Source organism: Dendropsophus ebraccatus, chromosome 9, assembly GCF_027789765.1.
Source record: "Dendropsophus ebraccatus isolate aDenEbr1 chromosome 9, aDenEbr1.pat, whole genome shotgun sequence".
Taxonomy (NCBI): Eukaryota; Metazoa; Chordata; class Amphibia; order Anura; family Hylidae; genus Dendropsophus; species Dendropsophus ebraccatus.
Window position 1 is genome coordinate 119,871,593 of NC_091462.1, and position 6,613 is coordinate 119,878,205.

The following is a 6,613-nucleotide window of genomic DNA, read 5'->3' on the forward strand; positions in this document are numbered from 1 at the left end:
TCCAGTGAGCGGCCGTTCTGTGGGCGGAAATGCCTTGTTGATGCCAGAGGTCAGAGGAGAATGGGCAGACTGGTTCCAGCTGATAGAAAGGCAACAGTGACTCAAATAGCCAACCGTTACAGCCAAGGTAGGCAGAAGAGCATCTCTGAGCGCACAGTACGGCCAACTTTGAGGCAGATGGGCTACAGCAGCAGAAGACCACACCGGGGGCCACTCCGCTCAGCTAAGAACAGGAAACTGAGGCTACAATTTGCACAAGCTCATCGAAATTGGACAGTAGAAGATTGGAAAAACGTTGCCTGGTCTGATGAGTCTCGATTTCTGCTGCGACATTCGGATGGCAGGGTCAGAATTTGGCGACAACAACATGAAAGCATGGATCCATCCTGCCTTGTATCAACGGTTCAGGCTGGTGGTGGTGGTGTCATGGTGTGGGGAATATTTTCTTGGCACTCTTTGAGCCCCTTGGTACCAATTGAGCATGGTTGCAACGCCACAGCCTACCTGAGTATTGTTGCTGACCATGTCCATCCCTTTATGACCACAATGGACCCAACATCTGATGGCGACTTTCAGCAGGATAATGCGCCATGTCATAAAGCTAGAATCATCTCAGACTGGTTTCTTGAACATGACAATGAGGTCACTGTACTCCAATGGCCTCCACAGTCACCAGATCTCAATCCAATAGAGCATCTTTGGGATGTGGTGGAACGGGAGATTGGCATCATGGATGTGCAGCCGACAAATCTGCGGCAACTGTGTGATGTCATCATGTCAATATGGACCAAAACCTCTGAGGAAGCTTCCAGCACCTTGTTGTATCTATGCCACCAAGAATTGGGGCAGTTCTGAGGGCAAAAGGGGGTCCGACCCGTTACTAGCATGGTGTACCTAATAAAGTGGCCAGTGAGTGTATATATATATAAACCTATAATCATACACATATATATATATACACCTATAATCATACACATATATATATACACCTATAATCATACACATATATATATATACACCTATAATCATACACACGTATATATATCAGGGGAGTTTCTATAACCGGGCGGGCCAGGCCACCGCACGGGGCGCCGAACGCTAGGGGGCGCACGGCAGGGCTTGACAAGCCACCCGGACTCACGGCATCATCAGCACCCCTGCTAACCCCCTTCCCTAAGGGCGGTAAAACGGACCCCCCGGCGGCGCCCCCTCCTTCTGGATCTCCCCGCTCACCTCCCACATCTCCCCCCTCACCTCTAGGTGCCGCTTCTGCGGTCCTGGAGGGGGCGGCAGATTCTCAGGCAGTGTTCCCTTTAAGCTGCGCGGTGTGCGGCCACACAGCTGAAAGGGAAGCCCTGCACACTGCCGCCACACACGGCTGCCCGCTCAGCCGCTCAAAACTGTAAAAGTAAGTGGCAATGCGTACAATGTACTCACTACAGTACAGGAGGAGCGAAATCCCTGCTCCTGTACGTACATTTCGTAGCTTATTACGTAATGTGCGTACAGAAGCAGGGTCTCCCTGCTCCTGTACAGAAGAACGGCGCACGTCCGCGGGCCGTGCGTGATGACGTCATTTCATCATGCACCACCTGTAGGAGAAGACCTGTAAGCCGCAGACTACAGGAGGATGAGGCCGATCAGCGCTGGAACAGAGAACAGGTGAGTGTTTTTGTTTTTCTTTAAACGTAGACTTATTATTCGGACTTTGGGCATTACTGTGGAGACTGAGGGGTTAATGCAAGGGGTCCGAGGGGGGTAATTTAATATACATACAAGGGGGAGGTGGAGTTATATTGGGGGCAACCAAAGGGGAGTATGTATGGTGATATGGGGGGAGTACAGGAGGACATTACTACTATATGGGGGCAATGCTGGGGGACATTACTACTATATGGGACAATGCTGGGGGACATTACTACTATATGGAGACAATGCTGGGGGACATTACTACTATATGGAGACAATGCTGGGGGACATTACTACTATATGGGGACAATGCTGGGGGACATTACTACTATATGGGGGCAGTGCTGGGGGACATTACTACTATATGGGGACAATGCTGGGGGACATTACTACTATATAGGGACAATGCTGGGGGACATTACTACTATATGGAGACAATGCTGGTGACATTACTACTATATGGGGGCAATGCTGGGGGACATTACTACTATATGGAGACAATGCTGGGGGACATTACTACTATATGGGGACAATGCTGGGGGACATTACTACTATATGGAGACAATGCTGGGGGACATTACTACTATATGGGACAATGCTGGGGGACATTACTACTATATGGAGACAATGCTGGGGGACATTACTACTATATGGGGACAATGCAGGGGACATTACTACTATATGGAGACAATGCTGGGGGACATTACTACTATATGGGGGCAATGCTGGGGGACATTACTACTATATGGGGACAATGCTGGGGGACATTACTACTATATGGGGACAATGCTGGGGGACATTACTACTATATGGGGGCAATGCTGGGGGACATTACTACTATATGGGGGCAGTGCTGGGGGACATTACTACTATATGGGGACAATGCAGGGGACATTACTACTATATGGAGACAATGCTGGGGGACATTACTACTATATGGGGGCAATGCTGGGGGACATTACTACTATATGGGGACAATGCTGGGGGACATTACTACTATATGGAGACAATGCAGGGGACATTATTACTATATAGGAAGTGCAGGGGGGCATTACTACTATATGGGGGCACAGCATACTAAGGGTAACTCTCATACCTACTGACTACTGCACCAAACAGCACAATTATTACATTTTGAGACCCTATAAGTGGGAAAAGGGAAGAAAGTTGCTGAAGAAGTGCAAAGATTGAGATGTTTGTGTCGCAGGTTCTGAAGAGACGAATTCTAACTGCAAGAAATCATCATGGAGGTCCGGGCCAGAAGGAGAGGAAAACGAAAGTGACGCCTCAGATCAAGGAAGACTTCACCTGTGAGTCACTGAATGATGTTTTTCTATTCAGGAGAACATTATTTGTCAGGGGTGCGGAACTGCTCTATTCCATAATACACACACTGCTTCTTCCTATCAACCCGAATCTTGATAATAGCCCCCCTTTCTTCCCCAGGACTGAAGGGGGGGGGGGGGGGGCGTTTTTATCAAGAGTCGCCCTGTTGCCAAAAAGACCTAGAAACTGCCTGTCAGAAGGGACAAACACAACCAGACAGTGGGCCCTGAACTGAACCCGCCCACTGTCACCTGCCTACTTGCCTCAGTCGACCCTAGGCGGTCGCGGACAACCACGGAGACGTTCCCTACACTGCGTACGTGACACACTAAACAGGACAGACAGACAAACACAATAAGGAGTAACGGAACAAGCCAGGTCAAACCACACGGACAACGCAGTACAAAGTCAGGAACCCAAGGATAGTCAAAAAGTCAGGCGGAGGTCAGAACACGAGTAATCAGGCAGAAGGAATCAGGACGGGGTGCGCAGGAATAGGACGGGGGGAGCTGGGATCAGATGAACTAATAGCCAGCGATTACCTACTGGCACTGCTTGAACTTTATACTGGACCAGGAGCCCGGACCAAAGGCTAATTGGTCCGGCCTCCTGAGTCCAGTCCATCTGCAGCTGGTGCACTGCAGGCTGAGTGGCCGGGCGACCTGTCACTCAGCCTGAGTGCAAGACACAGCAGCTGCGTGTCGGCCGGCCGGCTGTCAGTCACGTGAGACCACGACGTCCCCGGTTGCTAGGGACGCCGTCGGGTCTCCGTGACGTCACTCGGCTCCGGCGGGCGGAGCAACGGCGCGCTCCCGAGCCGACCGCCGGAGCCGAGCTAGGCTGAGACGCCGCTGGAGCCAGGTAAGGTAAGTTCCTGACACTGCCCTGATATATATACACCTATAATCATACACATAGATATATATACACCTATAATCATACACACACACACATATATATATATATATATATATATATATATATATATATATATATATATATATATATATATATATTGTGGCACGGTTGGGCTGTAAGAACAGTTCTGGGCCTCTGGAGTGGGAATTGGAGTTCAGGTGGAGCTCCTGGTGCAGATACTTCACTCCAGCCTTAAGGCCCTATTCCACCAACAGATCTGACAACAGATTATCTGCCAAAGATTTGAAGCCAAAGCCAGGATCAGAGAACAGGTCATAAAGGAAAGACTTGATTTCTCCTCATTTTAAATCCACTCCTGGCCTTGGCTTCAAATCTCTGGCAGATAATCTGTCGTCAGATCTGTTGGTGGAATAGGTCTATAGAGCTAATGAGGCTCTGAGACCACCTGGTGATGGCGGCTCCCAGGTGATGGTGGCTCCCAGGTGATGGCGGCTCCCAGGTAATGTCTCCCAGGTGATGGCGGCTCCCAGGTGATGGTGGCTCCCAGGTGATGGCGGCTCCTAGGTGATGGTGGCTGCCAGGTGATGGCGGCTCCCAGGTGATGGCGGCTCCCAGGTAATGTCTCCCAGGTGATGGCGGCTCCCAGGTGATGGTGGCTCCCAGGTGATGGCGGCTCCCAGGTAATGTCTCCCAGGTGATGGCGGCTCCCAGGTAATGTCTCCCAGGTGATGGCGGCTCCTAGGTAATGTCTCCCAGGTGATGGCGGCTCCTAGGTGATGGTGGCTGCCAGGTGATGGCGGCTCCCAGGTGATGGCTCCCAGGTGATGGCGGCTCCCAGGTGATGGAGGCTCCTAGGTGATGGTGGCTGCCAGGTGATGGCGGCTCCCAGGTGATGGAGGCTCCTAGGTGATGGCGGCTCCCAGGTGATGGAGGCTCCTAGGTGATGGTGGCTGCCAGGTGATGGCGGCTCCTAGGTGATGGTGGCTGCCAGGTGATGGCGGCTCCCAGGTGATGGCGTCTCCCAGGTGATGGCGGCTCCCAGGTGATGGCAGCTCCCAGGTAATGTCTCCCAGGTGATGGCGGCTCCCAGGTGATGGCGGCTGCCAGGTGATGGCGGCTCCCAGGTGATGGCGGCTCCCAGGTGATGGCGGCTCCCAGGTGATGATGGCTCCCAGGTGATGGCGGCTCCCAGGGTGGGAGAACACTGGAGTGCTAGGCCTGTGGGAGCTGCAGACAAGAAGTCTGGGTGAGACCAGTGGATCTGGTAGTGTTGAGCAGAAGTGACAGCTAGGGAAGTTGTGGTGTTAGTCAGTGGCTAGTTGGCCTAGGTTTTATTTTATTTGCAGTGTTGCTTATGTCTTGTGTTTTTCTTTGAACCAATAAATAAAGTGACTGAGGTCAGTATAAAACCGTACAGCGCTGACTGGACTGCAATTTATGATGTGCCAACCGTCTCAGAAGATGACGATCCCAGCAAGTGAGTAACCCCCAGATTGTCACTATATATATATATATATATACACTCAGCGGCCACTTTATTAGGTACACCATGCTAGTAACGGGTTGGACCCCCTTTTGCCTTCAGAACTGCCTCAATTCTTGGTGGCATAGATACAACAAGGTGCTGGAAGCTTCCTCAGAGATTTTGGTCCATAGTGACATGATGGCATCACACAGTTGCCGCAGATTTGTCGGCTGCACATCCATGATGCCAATCTCCGTTCCACCACATCCCAAAGATGCTCTATTGGATTGAGATCTGGTGACTGTGGAGGCCATTGGAGTACAGTGACCTCATTGTCATGTTCAAGAAACCAGTCTGAGATGATTCTAGCTTTATGACATGGCGCATTATCCTGATGAAAGTCGCCATCAGATGTTGGGTCCATTGTGGTCATAAAGGGGTGGACATGGTCAGCAACAATACTCAGGTAGGCTGTGGCGTTGTAACCATGCTCAATTGGTACCAAGGGGCCCAAAGAGTGCCAAGAAAATATTCCCCACACCATGACACCACCACCACCAGCCTGAACCGTTGATACAAGGCAGGATGGATCCAAGCTTTCATGTTGTTGACGCCAAATTCTGACCCCACCATCCGAATGTCGCAGCAGAAATCGAGACTCATCAGACCAGGCAACGTTTTTCCAATCTTCTACTGTCCAATTTCGAAGAGCTTGTGCAAATTGTAGCCTCAGTTTCCTGTTCTTAGCTGAGCGGAGTGGCCCCCGGTGTGGTCTTCTGCTGCTGTAGCCCATCTGCCTCAGAGTTGGCCGTACTGTGCGTTCAGAGATGCTCTTCGGCCTACCTTGGCTGTAATGGTTGGCTATTTGAGTCACTGTTGCCTTTCTATCAGCTGGAACCAGTCTGCCCATTCTCCTCTGACCTCTGGCACCAACAAGGCATTTCCGCCCACAGAACTGCCGCTCACTGGATGGTTTTTCTTTTTCGGACCATTCTCTGTAAACCCTAGAGATGGTTGTGCGTGAAAATCCCAGTAGATCAGCAGCTTCTGAAATACTCAGACCAGCCCTTCTGGCACCAACAACCATGCCACGTTCAAAGGCCTCAAATCACCTTTCTTCCCCATACTGATGCTCGGTTTGAACTGCAGGAGATTGTCTTGACCATGTCTACATGCCTAAATGCACTGAGTTGCCGCTATGTGATTGGCTGATTAGAAATTAAGTGGTAACGTGCAGTTGGACAGGTGTACCTA